The 18,557-nt window shown below is 43.7% G+C and overlaps 1 protein-coding gene across 9 annotated transcripts in view; it reads left to right on the forward strand.

Moving 5' to 3' along the window:
* LOC129820742 (guanine nucleotide exchange factor DBS-like) overlaps positions 1-18,557 on the forward strand; it is a 91,318-nt gene that overhangs the window by 30,694 nt on the left and 42,067 nt on the right. The gene's annotated exons all lie outside the window — the stretch shown is intronic.

Consider the following 18,557-nt stretch of genomic DNA (forward strand, 5'->3'; position numbering starts at 1 on the left):
TCAGCTTTGAAGTCCCATGATAAAAGGAAGAAGCTTTTGTCTCTCTCCAATGATCAGTCACTCAATACTTCTTAATCAATATCTGTTATCAGCCATTGAGCCACACCGTGGGCAGACAGCCTGGCCTGTCTGGGTGGGTGATAGGCTCATACAGCAGTAACATGCTTTTGATCAATAATCATGACATGTAGAATTGACCCAGAGAGGAACTAGCTAGGACATCTTAACTGTAAATGGAAACAGGTAGGACCTCTGCTTCCTGCTATGATAGTGCAATTGAGTGTATAGACTGTACAGTAGCCAAGTGATGGTGTTAGTTTGATCTGTAAGGTGTGAAGAAGGTTATGGGTTGAGTCTGATCATCTCTACGTATCATTGCTATGTGTTAATGTCTTGTGTGTTGGGTGCTGTGTAGATTCCTGTGCTGTAGAATCCATCGCCACGGCCTCCGTGGGTCACCTGGCCGGCTGTCAGGGCAGATTTAAACCACCTGCCACCCCAATCACAGACATCGCTGCTCTCTCTGTGATGTCACATGCTGGATTTCTTAAAAGTGTTATTATGTGCACATGCACCAAGAGTATCTTTGTGATGTCACTGAACAGCAATTTTGAGTTGATCCCCACTTTTCTTTATGATGTCACAGAAATGTTTACCAGTAGCTATGTTCCCTTCTCTTTGTGATTTCACAACCGCTAACATTACGGGTGCGTTCGTAAATTCCCTCTGGCTATCTACTCCGATTTCAGAGCACTCTCATCTGAGTGTGCCAGAGTGCAGAATAACTGATGAATTTACGAACGCTCAACACCTGTTGAATATGACCGGTGTCAGTAAAAGTCGGCAAAAAAAGTGTAATGAAATTGTTGCCTGCAGCAGTTACAATCATCAACGCTCTGGATAACAATGTTAACCAGTTAGCTTGGATGCTTGACTCTCCGTTGTGAGGCCAGAAAGCTTGGATCAACCGTACTCCTCGGCCAGAGCGTCTAGTGTGCACTCTGAACGCTCAAACTGAATTTACGAACTGACAATCTGAAACGCCCAGAGGGCACTCTGAGCATACTCTGAAACTCCAGATTGAATTTACAAACGCACCCTACATTTCTACCAGTAGTGCTCTTCTGCGATGTTACAACCTCTCTGTGTGATGTTACAAACCTTACATTCTTAACCAAAGCATGTCTTTTTGTTGACATTTGCTTCATAATCTAAACATTTGCATCACGACTATATTCCTTGTGATGTCACCAACCTAGCACCCTAAACCGGGAGATATACTGTATGTACCTCTCTCTGTGATGTCACAGCATGTTGTGTGAGGTATGTCTCTGCTGCTGTCTTCACAGAGAGGGATTTAATAGATGATGCATGTGTAGTGACTGGGAGGGATGAATCATAAGCCCCTCCTGTCCTGGAATCACTTATACTCCTGATTGGTTAAAACCTTTGATTGGCAGTGTTTGGATATACTGTATAACAGATGTAATTAGAGAGAGAGAGAGAGAGAGAGAGAGAGAGGGAGAGAGGGAGAGAGGGAGAGAGAGAGAGAGAGTCACAGTCACACACTCAGCCAACTAATCCATAGCCTCCTCCACATAAAAGACACAAGGCGTACACTCCCACCCAACCAGGATGTTAGAATTTATGTGTTTCAATATTTATTTCTTTGCTTCATCTTTTGATACATGCTGTGTGTGAGAGAAAACTCTGTGCAGTTATGCACTGAGGCAGAGGATGTCACCTGATCGGTCCCCTCATTGCCAAACTAAGAGCCCGGGGGGGTCTAAGTCTCTTTACAGCACTGCTTCAATATTTACAGAGTATATGTGGGTAAGGGGGTGTGTCTGTAGAGAGAGAGAGACAGAGAGAAGGAAACAGAAAGTGACAGACATGATGGTGTGTATTTCTGGATACGGCTGCAACAACGGTTAACAGCATGATTACCCAGAGAAGGTGAGCCTGGCTGGGCATACCTCTGAGCAGAGTGTACCATGACATCACCACGCTGGCTGGGGCTCGAGCACAGGACAGGTACTGGTTGGTCTTACTGTCTGTCTTTAGGTTGGTTGGTTGTCTGTACACCAGTGTACATGTTGAGGTAACACTTTATCTGCACAGTCCCAAGTAGATGGTTTGTAAATGTTCAGTAACTGTCAACAACATTTCAACTAAGTATCCCCTAACCTTAACCCTTATCTTAACCATAAACCTTACCCTAACCTTAACCCTTACACTAACCCTTTTCTAAACCTAACTGTAACCTTAGCAAGCATCTGTTTATCGACAGATAGTACTGTATAACAATCTGCAGACAATCTGTATGGGACTATATAAATCAAGTGTGACCCATGTTGCTTACAGTAGACCATGGACATTGTTGAAGTGACTATCATGTGCTGTTTTGGTGCTGAAGTTGGCTGCTCTGATAACGCTGAGGTGACACTGCAAACATTATCTTATTTTTTGTATAACGTGTCAGTTTGAGGAGTCTCTGTGTTGACATAGTGTTGAAGTGACAGGAACACACACACCCAGGAAGCTCACAGAAAAGTCAATACTGTCTATGTTCACTGTAGCTCCCCTTCCATCGCTCTGTTTTCTGTGAGATTTTCTGTGACCTTGTTGCTCTAGAACCCTTAAACTCTGGAACCTCGATGCTACTTCCACTGCGTTTTTTTCCATTTTTTCCCGTCTAATCAGGGACTGGTACAGACCTGGGACACCAGGTGTGTGCAATTAATGATCACGTAGAACAGAAAACCAGCAGGCTCTGGACATCGTAGGGTATACCTTGTGTCTCTTTCAATGAAAATTCTCACTTTATCTGTAGAGGATGGGATGGGATGAATGGATATGGGGAAATGCTCTTCTTCAGAAAACATAAATGTCGGAGTGTTGCGTAACTGCAGTGGTCCTACCCTTAAACTGATGTAATGTCCAGAAGGGAAGGCTTGGCCTACTAAAACCTACTATTGTGTACCTTAGCAGCGTCTGTCTACCAAAACCTGTTATTGTGTACCATAGCACCTTCTGTCTACTAAAACCTACTATTGTGTACCTTAGCACCTTCTGTCTACCAAAACCTACTATTGTGTACCTTAGCACCTTCTGTCTACCAAAACCTGTTATTGTGTACCTTAGCACCTTCTGTCTACCAAAACCTACTATTGTGTACCTTAGCACCTTCTGTCTACCAAAACCTACTATTGTGTACCTTAGCACCTTTTGTCTACCAAAACCTACTATTGTGTACCTTAGCAGCTTCTATCTACCAAAATCTACTATTGTGTACCTTAGCAGCTTCTGTCTACCAAAACCTACTATTGTGTACCTTAGCACCTTCTGTCTACCAAAACCTACCATTGTGTACCTTAGCAGCTTCTATCTACCAAAATCTACTATTGTGTACCTTAGCAGCTTCTATCTACCAAAACCTACTATTGTGTACCTTAACAGCGTCTGTCTACCAAAACCTACTATTGTGTACCTTAGCAGCTTCTGTCTACCAAAACCTACTATTGTGTACCTTAACAGCGTCTGTCTACCAAAACCTACTATTGTGTACCTTAGCAGCTTCTGTCTACCAAAATCTACTATTGTGTACCTTAGCAGCTTCTATCTACCAAAACCTACTATTGTGTACCTTAGCAGCTTCTATCTAACAAAACCTACTATTGTGTACCTTAGCAGCTTCTGTCTACCAAAACCTACTATTGTGTACCTTAGCAGCTTCTGTCTACCAAAACCTACTATTGTGTACCTTATCAGCTTCTGTCTACCAAAACCTACTATTGTGTACCTTAGCACCTTCTGTCTACCAAAACCTACTATTGTGTAGCTTAGCAGCTTCTGTCTACCAAAACCTGTTATTGTGTACCTTAGCACCTTCTGTCTACTAAAACCTACTATTGTGTACCTTAGCAGCTTCTATCTACCAAAATCTACTATTGTGTAGCTTAGCAGCACTTCCCTTCCTCCTTTGTTTTTACAAGTTAATCACTATACATACACTACCGTTCAAAAATTTGGGGTAACTCAGAAATGTCCTTGTTTTTGAAAGAAAAGCAAATGTTTTGTCCATTAAAATAACATCAAATTGATCAGAAATACAGTGTAGACATTGCTAACGTTGTAAATTACTTTTGTAACTGGAAACGGCAGATTTTTTATGGAATATCTACATAGGCGTACAGAGGCCCATTATCAGCAACCATCACTCCTGTGTTCCAATGGTACGTTGTGTTAGCTAATCCAAGTTTATCATTTTAAAAGGCTAATTGATCATTAGAAAATCATTTTGTAATTATGTTAGCACAGCTGAAAACTGTTGTCCTGATTAAAGAAGCAATAAAACTGGCCTTCATTAGACTAGTTGAGTATCTGGAGCATCAGCATTTGTGGGTTCGATTACAGGCTCAACATGGCCAGAAACAAAGAACTTTCTTCTGAAACTCGTCAGTCTATTCGAGAAATTGCCAAGAAAATTAAGATCTCGTACAACGCTGTGTACTACTCCCTTCACAGAATAGCGCAAACTGGCTCTAACCAGATAGGAAGAGGAGTGGGTGGCCCCGGTACACAACTGAGCAAGAGGAAAAGTACATTAGATAGTCTAGTTTGAGAAACAGACGCCTCACAAGTCCTCAACCGACAGCTTCATTAAATAGTAACAGCAAAACACCAGTCTCAACATCAACAGTGAAGAGGCGATTCCGGGATGCTGACCTTCTAGGCAGAGTTGCAAAGAAAAAGCCATATCTCAGACTGGCCAATCAAAATAAAATATTAAGATGGGCAACAGAACACAGACACTGGACAGAGGAGTAGCCAGCACAGTCACGGGATCTCAACCCTATTGAGCTGTTGTGGGAGCAGCTTGACCGTTAGACGTGCCCATCAAGCCATTCCAATTTGTGTGAGGTGCTTCAGGAAGCATGGTGTGAAATCTCTTCAGATTACCTCAACAAATTGACAACTAGAATGCCAAAGGTCTGCAAGGCTGTAATTTCTGAGGATTCTTTGACGAAAGCAAAGTTTGAAGGACACAGTTATTGTTTAAATTAAAAATCATTATTTATAACCTTGTCAACAACTTGACTATATTTCCTATTCATTTTGCAACTCATTTCATGTATGTTTTCATGGAAAATGACCCCAAACTTTAGAACAGTAGTGTATGTACAGTATATGTTGATAGATGGTGACCAATACTTTGTAAAACATTTGGAAGAAACATTATCATTTTTTTAAAGACTCATTCTCTTTAAATTAATTATCAATAATTACAGTAGTCTGGAAATATTCTAAGATCCCTTTGTAGGTTTATAATAATTAATCATTCTCTTACATGTCATTAAATATAAATAAATATAAAATCCCTTGAATGCATCATTACAGGATGTAAGGGGTCAACCTAATCTTATGACAAAAATGCAAAAAAATACTGTGACAATAATATTTGAAATGTTATCTGTATTATTTGCAGTAATAAGTGGCCGATGCTTTTAGTAAAATATTTGTCAAAAGAATGAGACATTCATGCTTCATGTCTCAATTGAATTTCTTTGAATTGCTTTAAATGAAACTCTATTTCCTTTAATTCAAATTAAATTAAAATCAAATCAAATCAGTTTATTTATCACGTGCGCCGAATACAACAGGTGCAGACCTTAGAGTGAAATGCTTACTTACAGGCCCTAACCAACAGTGTATTAGGTGAACAACAGATAAGTAAAGAAAAATAACTGTAAAAAGACAGGATAAAATAACAGCACCGGTTAGTCGGGATGATTGAGGTAATATGTACATGTAGGTATGGTTAAAGTGACTATGCATATATGATAAACAGAGAGTAGCAGTAGCGGGACACAATGCAGATAGTCCGGGTAGCCAATGTGTGGGGGCACCGGTTAGTCGGGCTAATTGCTTCCTGTGGGGTGTGTATTAATTGAAATTAATGGGTTGAATTCAATTCAGAAATTCCGAATTGACCCCAACTCTACTGCTTTCAGCCTTCTATCTCCACACTGTCATATAGTACGTAAGTGAGGCTCAGATCGGGTATTTTACAGGTACCACATACATTATGTTCAGTATACATATATTGCCCATGTAGCTATCACCAAGCTTCAACCATCTGAGCCTTGGGAACCATGAGCTAAGCCCTGCTTAGCGGTTTGAAGTGACATCATTGAAATAGACAGGGTTGGTTGTTGTGGCCCTAGAAAGTCTGCCCGGCTGGTTTCTAACATGAAATATGCAAACGTCTTTAGGAGAACTTTCCATCAAGACTCCTTCTCTATTTCTGTCCCTGAATTCAGATAGATAGACACGCACACATCCTCCTATCTGTGTGTCTGTAATCTGTAATCCCATAGCACCGTAGAGCATCACTGTGTCTTTCTGTCTGTGTGTCTGTAATCTGTAATCCTATAGCACCGTAGAGCATCACTGTGGCTTTCTGTCTGTGTGTCTGTAATCTGTAATCCTATAGCACCGTAGAGCATCACTGTGGCTTTCTGTCTGTGTGTCTGTAATCTGTAATCCTATAGCACCGTAGAGCATCACTGTGGCTTTCTGTCTGTGTGTCTGTAATCTGTAATCCTATAGCACCGTAGAGCATCACGGTGGCTTTCTGTTCCATCGATCTGTTGTCCACTGCACTGTTGGGCACCCAGTTTCAACAGTAGGACTGTCTCCCACAGTATACACACTACCTGCTCAAAGAACTGCTTGAGCATACTGTATAACTGTATATAGCTGTTTCTAAATTGATGCAGATAAACCTCTTTGTTGGATTGGCTGAGACTAGCATGGGAGTGGTGTATGTGCACTACGGAACCATCTTGTTTGAGTTTCTAGGACGCATACTATTATTGTATGTCATCCCAGGGATAGGAGTGAGGTGGATGAGACTGTATTTATGCTGACTTGGCTCTGAGGGTTTGAGGTAAAAGCAGCATCAATGATTTACTAGAAGACCAGTTGACTTGACCTATTTACCAGGAGTCTCCAGTCCCCTTAGAAACAGATCAAAAGGCTGTTTTTTTATTTTATTTGGGAAGGGTCGTGTGTATTGTTATTAGACATAGGGGAGGGTAGTGTGTGTTTGTTATTGGGCATAGGGGAGGGTTGTGTGTTGTTTGTTATTGGACATAGGGGAGGGTAGTGTGTGTTTGTTATTGGGCATAGGGGAGGGTTGTGTATTGCTTGTTATTGGACATAGGGGAGGGTTGTGTGTTGTTTGTTATTGGACATAGGGGAGGGTAGTGTGTTGTTTGTTATTGGACATAGGGGAGGGTTGTGTGTTGTTTGTTATTGGACATAGGGGAGGGTAGTGTATTGTTTGTTATTGGGCATAGGGGAGGGTAGTGTGTTGTTTGTTATTGGACATAGGGGAGGGTTGTGTGTTGTTTGTTATTGTGCATAGGGGAGGGTAGTGTGTTGTTTGTTATTGGACATAGGGGAGGGTAGTGTGTTGTTTGTTATTGGGCATAGGGGAGGGTAGTGTGTGTTTGTTATTGGGCATAGGGGAGGGTAGTGTGTATTTGTTATTGGACATAGGGGAGGGTTGTGTGTTGTTTGTTATTGGGCATAGGGGAGGGTCGTGTGTTGTTTGTTATTGGACATAGTGGAGGGTCGTGTGTTGTTTGTTATTGGACATAGGGGAGGGTTGTGTGTTGTTTGTTATTGGTGTCACGTTCCTGACCTATTTATGTTAGTTTTTGTGTGTTAGTTGGTCAGGACGTGAGGTTGGGTGGGCATTCTATGTTATCTGTTTCTATGTTGGTTTTGGTTTGCCTGGTATGGCTCTTGATTAGAGGCAGGTGGTTTGCGTTTGCCTCTAATTAAGAGTCATATTTAGGTAGGGCATTCTCACTGTTTGTTTGTGGGTGGTTGTCTCCTGTGTCTGTGTCAATGTTTGCACCATACGGGACTGTTTACGGTTTGTTCATTTCATGTAGTCTGTTCCTGTTCATTTCGTTCTTCACGTTGTATGTAAGTTCGTCGTTCAGGTCTGTCTACTTTCGTTTTGTTATTTTGTATCATTTTCAAGTATAGTTCGTTTTGTCTTGTTAAATAAATTCATCATGTCATTTCAACGCGCTGCACCTTGGTTCAATCCCTGCTCCTCCTCTTCTGATGAAGAGGAGGAGGATTATCGTAACAATTGGACATAGGGGAGGGTAGTGTGTATTTGTTATTGGACATAGGGGAGGGTAGTGCGTATTGGTTATTGATTGATTTTCCCTATAAACAATGTGTCACGTTCCTGACCTGTTTTCCTTTGTTATGTATTTGTTTTAGTTGGTCAGGGCGTGAGTTGGGTGGGTTGGTCTAGGTTTGTTTTTCTATGTTGGGATTTTGTGTTCGGCCTGGTATGATTCTCAATCAGAGACAGGTGTGTATCGTTTGTCCCTGATTGAGAGTCATACTAAGGCAGCCAGGGTTTCACTGGTGTTTTGTGGGTGTTTGTTTCCTGTGTCAGTGTTTGGGCCACACAGGACTCTTTTCAGGTTAGTCACGTTTATAGAGTTTCGTAATTTGTAGTGTTTGTTGTTTGTTCAGACTTCAAAGACTTCAAAGAGCAGATAGAAAACTTGACAAAAACCAAAGCTGGAGCTGTGTCCCGGAACCATTTGGTGTACCGTTCTGTTACTGTTTGCCACATGTTCTATATATGTTCTGCAACATAGTCAGTTGTATGTTTTTATTTTTGTGTTAAAATCTATATTTGCATGAATACCTACTGAGGAGGAGAACGACTACGACAACCTTAACACAATGACTTATCTTACTTTTGATATTACCCTAATAAAGTTTAGAAACGTTTGTGAAGGTTTGGTATGCAGCAGCTATTATTAAGCTTTAGCTACTGCAGGCCTATCATATGAATGCAGTGCGTCCTGGTACTACTAACTGACTCCAACAGCTGAACTTCAGGTGAGGAAGACTGTTTCAGGCCTACAGTACCACAGTTCTTCCTATAATCGAATAATATAATGGTTATCTTTATACAAAATATTCTGATCGAAAAGTTATGAATTAGCCTCCTGTACGTCGATATCTGTATAGCATCTGACATAAAGGCATGTCGGTTTTGTAGCATGCAATCGGCATCTCTCTCTATCTCTCTGGGGTTAGGCCTAAGCTTATCTTCCTTTATATACGTCTATATATATATTTGTGTGTGTGTGTGTGCATAGATAGATAGATAGATAGATAGATATGAATATGTATTGAAAAGTTAATATCATAGAGTGGACACCTAACCCTATAGACCTATGAATACAATGCCCTGAAACATGTAGTGCTCAAATCTCTGACAGTTGAACCATGAGGTGGACACTTATTGTTTTAGGAACGTAGCCTAGAAACCAATTAATAAATAGGCTCAAATGTCCGGTTAATTAAAATCTTCCCAGTGCCAAATATTCCTTTTTTTTTACTGATTGTTTTGCTAGCACAGACTAGAATATGTTCTGGGATTCGTCCGATGGTATTGAGGAGTATGTCACCTCAGTCACCGGCTTCATCAATTAGTGCATTGATGACGTCGTCCCCACAAGTGACCGTACGTACATATCCCAACCAGAAGCCATGGATTACAGGCAACATGGATAAAGGCTAGAGCTGCTGCTTTCAATGAGAGGGACACTAATCCAGACGCTTATGAGAAATCCTGCTATGGCAATGAGATGAACCAACGAACAGGCAACGCGTCAACACAGGACAAAGATTGAATCCTACTACATTGGCTCTGATACTCGTCGAATGTCGCAGGGTTTGCAAACTATTACGGACTACAAAGGGAAACCCAGCCGCAAGCTGCCCAGTGACGCAGATTACCAGACTGGTTAAATGCCTTTTATACTTGCTTTAAGGCAAGCAACACTGAAGCATGCATGAGAGCACCAGCTGTTTCGGATGACTGTGGGATCATGTTCACCATAGCCAATGTGAGTACGACCTTTAAACAGGTCAACATTCACAAGGCTGCGGGGCCAGACGTATTACCAGGACATGAACTCAGAGCATGCACGGACCAACTGGCAAGTGTCTTCACTGACATTTTCAACCTCTCCCTGAAAGAGTCTGTAATACCTAAATGTTTCAAGTAGACCACCATAGTCCCTGTACCAAGAATGCCAAGGTAACCTGCCTAAATGACTACCGACCCCTAGCACTCACATCTGTAGCCATGAAGTGCTTTGAAAGGCTGGTCATGGCTCTCATCAACTATCATCCCGGAAACCCTAGATCCACTACAATTCGCATACCACCCCAACAGAAACACAGACGATGCAATCTCAATTGCACCTCACACTGCCCTTTCCCACCTGGACAAAAGAAACACCTACAATGCCTTTCAAATAAAATTTTATTGGTCACATACACATGGTTAGCAGATCTTAATGCGAGTGTAGTGAAATGCTTGTGCTTCTAGTTCTGACCATGCAGTAATATCTAACAAGTAATCTAACAATTTCACAACAACTACCTTATACACACAAGTGCAAAGGAATGAATGAGAATATGCACATATAAATATATGGATGAGCGATGGCTGAACGGCATAGGCAAGATGCAGTAGATTTTATAGAGTACAGTATATATTATGAGATGAGTAATGTAGGGTATGTAAACATGATATAAAGTGGTACTGTTTAAAGTGACTAGTGGTACATTTATTACATCCAATTTTGTATTATTTAAGTGGCTAAAGATTTGAGTCAGTATGTTGGCAGCGGCCACTAAATGTTAGTGGTGGCTGTTTAACAGTCTGATGGCCTTGAGATAGAAGCTGTTTTTCATTCTCTCAGTACCAGCTTTGATGCACCTGTACGGACCTCGCCTTCTGGATGATTGTGGGGTGAACAGATAGTGGCTCGGGTGGTTGTTGTCCTTGATGATCTTTTTGGCCTTCCTGTGATATTGGGTGGTGTAGGTGTCCTGGAGGGCAGGTAGTTTGCCCACGGTGATGCGTTATGCAGACCTCACTACCCTCTGGAGAGCCTTGCGGTTGTGGGCGGAGCAGTTGCCGTACCCGGCAGTGATACAGCCCGACAGGATGCTCTTGATGATTGATTTGGAGGCGTGCATGGCCAAGCAGTCCTGGGTGAACAGGGAGTACAGGAGAGGGCTGAGAACGCACCCTTGTGGGGCCCCAGTGTTGAGGATCAGTGGGGTGGAGATGTTGTTTCCTACCCTCACCACCTGGGGGCAGCCCGTCAGGAAGTTCAGGACCCAGTTGCACAGGGCGGGGTCGAGACCCAGGGTCTCGAGCTTAATGACGAGTTTGGAGGGTACTATGGTGTTAAATGCTGAGCTGTAGTTGATGAACAGCATTCTTACATAGGTATTCTTCTTGTCCAGATGGGTTAGGGCAGTGTGATTGCGATTGCGTCGTCTGTGGATCTATTGGGGCGGTAAGCAAATTGGAGTGGGTCTAGGGTGTCAGGTAGCGTGGAGGTGATATGATCCTTGACTAGTCTCTCAAAGCACTTCATGATGATGGAAGTGAGTGCTACGGGGCGATAGTCGTTTAGCTCAGTTACCTTAGCTTTCTTGGGTACAGGAACAATGATGGCCCTCTTGAAGCATGTGGGAACAGCAGACTGGGATAGGGATTGATTGAATATGTCCATAAACACACCAGCCAGCTGGTCTGCACATGCCCATAGGACGCAGCTTGGGATGCCGTCTGGGCCGGCAGCCTTGAGAGGGTTAACACGTTTAAATGTTTTACTCACGTTGGCTGCGGTGAAGGAGAGTCCGCAGGTTTTGGTAGGGGGCCGTGTCGGTGGCACTGTATTGTCCTCAAAGTGAGCAAAGAAGTTGTTTAGTTTGTCTGGGAGCAAGACATTGGGGTCCGCGACGGAGCTGGTTTTCTTTTTGTAGTCCGTGATTGACTGTAGACCCTGCCACATACCTCTCGTGTTTGAGCCGTTGATTTGCGACTCTGATTTGTGACTCTTTGTCTCTATACTGACGCTTAGCTTGTTTGATTGCCTTGGGAGGGAATAACTACACTGTTTGTATTCGGTCATGTTTCCGGTCGCCCTGATTAAAAGCAGTGGTTCGCGCTTTCAGTTGATGGCGCGAATGCTGCCACCAATCCATTGTTTCTGGTTGGGGAAGGTTTTAATTGTCACCGTGGGTACAACATCACGGATGCACTTGCTAATAAACTCGCTCACAGAATCAGCATATTCATGAATGTTGTTGTCATCTCCCTTACCAAGGCCCTTCTCCCCCAATTGCTCAGATTGGCCGGGCGTCCAGCTCTAGGAAGAGTCTTGGTGGTTCCAAACTTCTTCCATTTAAGAATGATGGAGGCCACTGTGTTCTTGGGGACCTTCAATGCTGCAGACAGTTTTTGGTACCCTTCCCCAGATCTGTGCCTCGACACAATCCTGTCACGGAGCTCTACGGACAATTCCTTCGACCTCATGGCTTGGTTTTTGCTCTGACATGTACTGTCAACTGTGGGACCTTTATATAGACAGGTGTGTGCTTTTCCAAATCATGTCCAATCAATTCAATTTACCACAGATGTACTCCAAGTTGTAGAAACATCTCAAGGATGATCAATGGAAATTTATCAAAGGACTCATAGCAAAAGGCCTGAATTCTTATGTAAATAAGGTATTTTTGTTTTTTTATACATTTGCAAAAATGTCTAAACCTGTTTTCCATTTTAGAATAAGCCTATAACATAACAAAATCTCGAAAAAGACAAGGGGTCTGAATACTTTCCGAAGGCACAGTATGTGAGAATGCTGTTCATTGACTACAACTCAGCGTTCAACACCATAGTGCCCACAAAGCTCATCACTAAGCTAAGGACCTCAGGACTAAACACTTCCCTCTGTAACTGTATCCTGGACTTCCTGACGGGCCATCCCCAGGTGGTAAGGGGAGGCAAGAACACATCTGCCACACTGATCCTCAACACGGGGGCCACTCAGGGGTGCATGCTTAGTGCCCTCCTCTACTCCCTGTTCACCCTGGACTACGTGGCCAAGCACAACTCCAACACCAACATTAAGTTTATTAACGACACAACAGTGACCTGATCACCCACAATGATGAGACAGCCTATAGGGAGGAAGTCAGAGACCTGCCGCCCCTTGTCTTACCAGACAAGGTTGCTGTTCTATCCTGCCGGTGCAGCGTATAACCAGTATGTTGATAGTGTCATCGTTCAGCCACGACGCCGTGAGGCATAAGATTTTACAATTTGAATGTCCCGTTGGTAGTTTAATCTTGCGAGTAGGTCATCGGTTTTATTCTCCAACGATTGCACGTTTGCTAGCAGAATGGAAGGAAGTGGGCGTTTTTCAATCGCCTATGAATTCTCACTAGGCAGCCTGCCCTTTGGCCCCTTTGGCCCCTTTTTCTCCACCTCTTCACGCAAATCACGGGGATCTGGGCCTGTGTAACGAATGTCGTAATCCTCCTCGTCTGAGGAGGAGCAAGGATCGGACCAAAGCGCAGCGTGGTTTGAATACATACTTGAATTTATTAAACAACGAAGACGAAACGAAACGAACACTATACAAACTAAACAAAAACAACAAACTGACAGAAGGAACCGAAAACGCTACAGTCCTGAACCTGAGAACGTAAAACACATGAACGCACGAACAGGAACAATCACCCACAAACAAACAGTGAAAACAGGCTACCTTAATATGGTTCCCAATCAGAGACAATGACAAACACCTGCCTCTGATTGAGAACCATATTAGGCCAAACAACAAACCTACACATAGAAACACATAACATAGTCTACACCTACCCAGCTCACGTCCTGACCAACTAAACAAAGACTAAACAAAGGAAATAAGGTCAGGAACGTGACAGCCTGTTCCCGAGAAAGCAGTATATCGGGCTCGTCAGGCTCGTTAAAGGAAAAAAAGGATTCTGCCAGGCTGTGGTGAGTAATCACAGTCCTGATGTCCAGAAGTTACTTTTGGTCATAAGAGACAGTAGCGGCAACATTATGCACAAAATAAGTTTCCAAAAATGCAAATAAACGAACAAAAAACACAATTGGTTGGGGACACATAAAACGTCTGTCTTCTTCTCTGGAGAGCCAAACACACCCCCATTCACGTAGACGGGGATGTAGTGGAGCGGGTCATGAGCTTCAAGTTCCTTGGTGTCCACATCACCAACAAACAATCATGGTCCTAACAGTCGTGAAGAGGGCACGACAATGCCTATTACCACTCAGGAGACTGAAAACATTTGGCATGGGTCCCCAGATCCTGAAAAAGTTCTACAGCTGCACCATCGAGAACAACCTAACCGGCTGCATCACCGCCTGGTATGGCAACGGCTCGGCATCTGACCGTAAGGCGCTACAGCCACACAAGTCATATACTCTTCTCTCCGGCAAGCGGTACCGGAGATCCACGTCTAGGTCCAAAAAGCTCCTAAACAGCTTCTACCCCAAGCCATAAGACTGCTGAACGTGGCTAATCATGTTTATTAGCTATGCATTGTCACTCATTGACTCGGTACTGGTACCCCCTGTATATAGCCATGCTGTTGTTATTTTGTTGTGTTAGTTTTCTTACTTTAGTTTATTTAGTAAATCATTTCTTAATTCTTATTTTCTTAAAACTGCATTGTTGGTTAAGGGCTTGTAAGTAAGCATTTCACAGTAAGGTCTACACCTGTAGTCTAGCGCATGTGACAAATAAAATTTGATTTAATTTCATTTTGATCTGTTACAAAACACCAAAAAATGTAATGGCATTCTGAGATTTTCAAGCCAAGCCTTCTGTACTGGGTAAGCCTACAAGGTAGGGAGGAATGTATTTTCTGTTTGTCCAGATTGACATAATCTATTTATTGGGGTGTTGAAAACACGAACCATGATATTGAAGTGCCGAAATAGGTCTGCTTTGTTTATTGGTTGTGTGGTGCATTGGCACAGAAACCTGTTGGTGGAAAATTTGTTCAATATATTTTATATAATTATAAATATGGCATCAAATTGTTGAAAATCTGATTTCCCCCTAGCTGATCATTGTCTGCAGCCTGCTCTGACCGTAGTGTAAGAAACAGGCAGGGAGAGTTTGCTGTCGGTGGTGGTCAGCGAGACCTCAACCTTCTGGCCCATAGTCCTGCGTAGCATCAACTGAGCCACAAAAGCACGCTGAATCCACGTTTATATCCACGTTTATAAACACAGGTTCGCTACAGTTATTGTTATTTGTGGTCGTAAACATTATTTAGAGTTCATTCTATGAGGGGGGAAGGTGTTCCATTTATTGTACTGTAAAAGGGAAGGGTCATGTGAAAATATTATTTATGTGAAGATATTATTTATGGAAGGTGGTGCATTTTTTTAGTATGACACCTTGAGTTGGAACAGCCCCTCCCCCCGAGTACATTTCGATCTGTCCCTTACTGTGTAGAATTGGACCAGTCTCCCAAACTGGAGCAAGAAAAATAAGTACACGCAGATTGCAACTATATAATATATAATAAATCATATACAAAGAGTATCATGCTACCAAAACTCTTTAATATTACAAATGAACAACAGAAATATTAGCCAACAGCTGTGCATTTTCTGAGGAACTGTACAAGTACAGTATTTTCTATAGGAAGTACACACATGCAGGTACTAAAGAACAATGGCGTTGACAGAATGCTGTTCCGCTTTTAGAGAATTCCAGTTATGGGTAAAAATATGCTGAGTAAAGAATGAGAGATTTGGGGCTGTGTGTCACAGTGTCTCTGACCTAGTTTTGTTTCAGTGTACCAGAGTATGTGAGAAGAGTTGAGCAGTTTGAAATCCCACTCATTGCTGATGAAGTGGTGCTTGTCCACTGCTTTGGGCGCTCCACTTCCTTTCCAACAGTTCCGCTGAAAACCGCTCTGTGCACACAGGAAGAAAAACTGCCACTGCAAATTTGCATACATTAATTCAAATCCCAATTTAACCAACAGCAATCTATTTTTTGTGACTACCTGGACCTGCCATTTGGTTTTGAAGTATTGAACATGAAAGGTGAATGTAAGAAGAGCACATTTGAAATGTGCTACATGTCATATTAAACTGCATATAAACACTCTAAATGGGTCAGGAGCCAGACAGGGAGACTAAGAAGGAAAGAAAATGAATTATTCAGGCTATATTATTCAAATTATTTCAAGGCTAGAGCCTACAAAGAAATACATTATAAAGCATCTGCGAGTGTGACACAATAGGCTGATAAGGACATAAAGCACTCAGAATTTAAACGACATGCAGAGCCAAAGGGGATGCTAAACACGCTTTTGGCCACTCTTGCCAGCCTGGGCAGAGATGCAGAGTTTTTAGTTTTTTTCTATAGGTAGGACTAAAAGTTTTTAGGCAAAATAACCCAATCAAAACGGAAAGCTTCTTGAACATGGCGATATTCCAGGGCTATTGGGCCAAAATCAATTATGGCCAATTGTATAAATAATGTAACAAAAATGAACGAAACGTTTAAAAGATCAGATTTGTTGTTGTGGACACTACATCACCACACTCCCTCTCTTGCTCTTGGTCCTCATCTTTGTAAGTCACCTTGATTTTACACCTGTGTGTTTTATCTGTTTCTTAATGTAAATATTTAGTGAACTCCATGACAATAGCTAAAGCAAGGGGCTATAGCAACACACAGGTAGACTACAGATGCATGCTGGGCCCTGAGCTCCTGAAGTGACCACTAATTTGAGTACTTCTGGAGCGAAATTGTAGCCTTTGGGAATCTCACTCCGTGCTCGTCAAATTGGGCAAGTTTCGCTAACATACTCTGCTGTGTACCAGCAACGATCCAAGACCTTGCCATTCTCTCCCTGCTGACCTGGGCCTCTCCCTGCTGACCTGGGCCTCTCCCTGCTGACCTGGGCCTCTCCCTGTTGACCTGGGCCTCTCACAGCAGCCTGGGATCCTCACAGCAGCCTGGGATCCTCACAGCATCCTGGGATCCTCACAGCAGCCTGGGCCTCTCACAGCAGCCTGGGCCTCTCACAGCAGCCTGGGCCTCTCACAGCAGCCTGGGATCCTCACAGCAGCCTGGGATCCTCACAGCAGCCTGGGCCTCTCACAGCAGCCTGGGATCCTCACAGCAGCCTGGGCCTCTCACAGCCCCCTGGGCCTCTCACAGCAGCCTGGGATCCTCACAGCAGCCTGGGCCTCTCACAGCAGCCTAGGATCCTCACAGCAGCCTGGGCCTCTCACAGCCCCCTGGGCCTCTCACAGCAGCCTGGGATCCTCACAGCAGCCTGGGATCCTCACAGCAGCCTGGGCCTCTCACAGCCCCCTGGGCCTCTCACAGCAGCCTGGGCCTCTCACAGCAGCCTGGGATCCTCACAGCAGCCTGGGATCCTCACAGCAGCCTGGGATCCTCACAGCAGCCTGAGATCCTCACAGCAGCCTTGGATCCTCACAGCAGCCTGGGCCTCTCACAGCAGCCTGGGATCCTCACAGCAGCCTGGGCCTCTCACAGCAGCCTGGGCCTCTCACAGCCCCCTGGGATCCTCACAGCAGCCTGGGCCTCTCACAGCAGCCTAGGATCCTCACAGCAGCCTAGGATCCTCACAGCAGCCTGGGATCCTCACAGCAGCCTAGGATCCTCACAGCAGCCTGGGATCCTCACAGCAGCCTGGGATCCTCACAGCAGCCTGGGCCTCTCACAGCAGCCTGGGCCTCTCACAGCAGCCTTGGGCCTCTCACAGCAGCCTTGGATCCTCACAGCAGCCTGGGCCTCTCACAGCAGCCTGGGATCCTCACAGCAGCCTGGGCCTCTCACAGCTCCCTGGGCCTCTCACAGCAGCCTGGGATCCTCACAGCAGCCTGGGCCTCTCACAGCAGCCTAGGATCCTCACAGCAGCCTGGGATCCTCACAGCAGCCTAGGCCTCTCACAGCAGCCTCAGCCCATCTCCACTTTCACTACCTGGGGTTACCCTACTTCCAGCTTCTGGGGATCGTGCCCATAATCTGATTATTCTAATCCCCATGATGGGAGTTCATGGGGGGATAGAACTGGGTACACTGTGGATGATGTTGGGTCATAGGGCCATCCCTGACTACAAAAAATCTTGGTTGACCAGGAATCGTCTGTTCTTTAACAATTGATCAGTCTAAATTTTAAAAGTGTATTTTTCCATATATAGACACACCCTATGTTTGAATAAAATCAACTATATGTTGGCTACTGAACTTGTCTGATGCTTTAAGCACTGCGATTAAAAATTAAGAAACACAGTTTACTAACGAGGGAGCCAGAGATCAATACGCCCGGTTGTGGAATCGAACCCCAGGCTGTAGTGGCGCCTCAGCACTGCGTTGCAGAACTTTTGACTGCTACGCCACCCAGGACATGTAGCAATAATAATAATATATTGAATGCTTTTACATAAATTACTGTCTCATGTGCCATACGTATTAAAAAATGTTTGACTACTGCTCGACTAAAAAAATCTCAGTCGACCAACAGCCTATCGACCAAACAATCGACCAGTCGACTAAATGGGTTCAACCCTAGTGGGTCAGGACCCA

The sequence above is a fragment of the Salvelinus fontinalis genome, chromosome 23 (assembly GCF_029448725.1).
Source record: "Salvelinus fontinalis isolate EN_2023a chromosome 23, ASM2944872v1, whole genome shotgun sequence".
NCBI lineage: Eukaryota > Metazoa > Chordata > Actinopteri > Salmoniformes > Salmonidae > Salvelinus > Salvelinus fontinalis.